Consider the following 969-nt stretch of genomic DNA (forward strand, 5'->3'; position numbering starts at 1 on the left):
AAAAAACTAGCCAGGCGAGGTGGCGGGCACCTGTAGTCCCAGCTACTCGGGAGGCTGAGGCAGGAGAATGGCGTAAACCCAGGAGGCAGAGCTTACAGTGAGCTGAGATCCGGCCACTGCACTCCAGCCCTGGCAACAGAGCAAGACTCCATCTCAAAAAAAAAAAAACACAGTCTGTCTGAGTGTTCAAGGAATGCTGCAAGAGAAAGCCATCCACAAAGCCTGGAAGCGGTCAGGTTTGGGTCTCTTTTATTTTTGTTTGTTTGTTTGTTTGTGTTTTTGAGACGGAGTTCTGCTCTTGCTGCCCAGGCTAGAGTGCAGTGGTGTGATCTTGGCTCACCGCAATCTCCGCCTGCCAGGTTCAAGCAATTCTCCGGCCTCAGTCTCCCCAGTAGCTGGGATTACAGGGTCCCACCACCATGCCCGGCTAATTTTTGTACTTTTAGTAGAGACAGGGTTTCACCATGTTGGCCAGGCTGGCCTCGAACTCCTGACCTCAGGTGATCCATCCACCTTGGCCTCCCAAAGTGCTGGGATTACAGGCGTGAGCCACCACACCTGGCCGGGTCTGTTTTATTTTAGCTCCTAGCATTCAGGAAACCTCTCTCTCGAAACACTAGATGAACACAAGTTAAAGGAACAGAGGCTTCATGGACTACAGAGGACAGGGAGTAAGTCTCTGTAAACACACTTTGAAAAAGTTACTACCGGGCACAGTGGCTCATGCCTGTAATCCCAGCACTTTGGGAGGCTGAGGCAGGTGGATTACCTGAGGTCAGGAGTTCGAGACCAGCCTGACCAAAATGGAGAAACCCATCTCAACTAAAAATACAAAATTAGCTGGGCATGGTGGCACATGCCTGTAATCCCAGCTACTTGGGAGGCTGAGGCAGGAAAATCACTTGAACCCGGGAGGCGGAGGTTGTGGTCAGCCGATATCATGCCACTGCACTCCAGCCTGGGCAACAG

Source organism: Colobus angolensis, unplaced genomic scaffold, assembly GCF_000951035.1.
Source record: "Colobus angolensis palliatus isolate OR3802 unplaced genomic scaffold, Cang.pa_1.0 Scaffold39, whole genome shotgun sequence".
Taxonomy (NCBI): Eukaryota; Metazoa; Chordata; class Mammalia; order Primates; family Cercopithecidae; genus Colobus; species Colobus angolensis.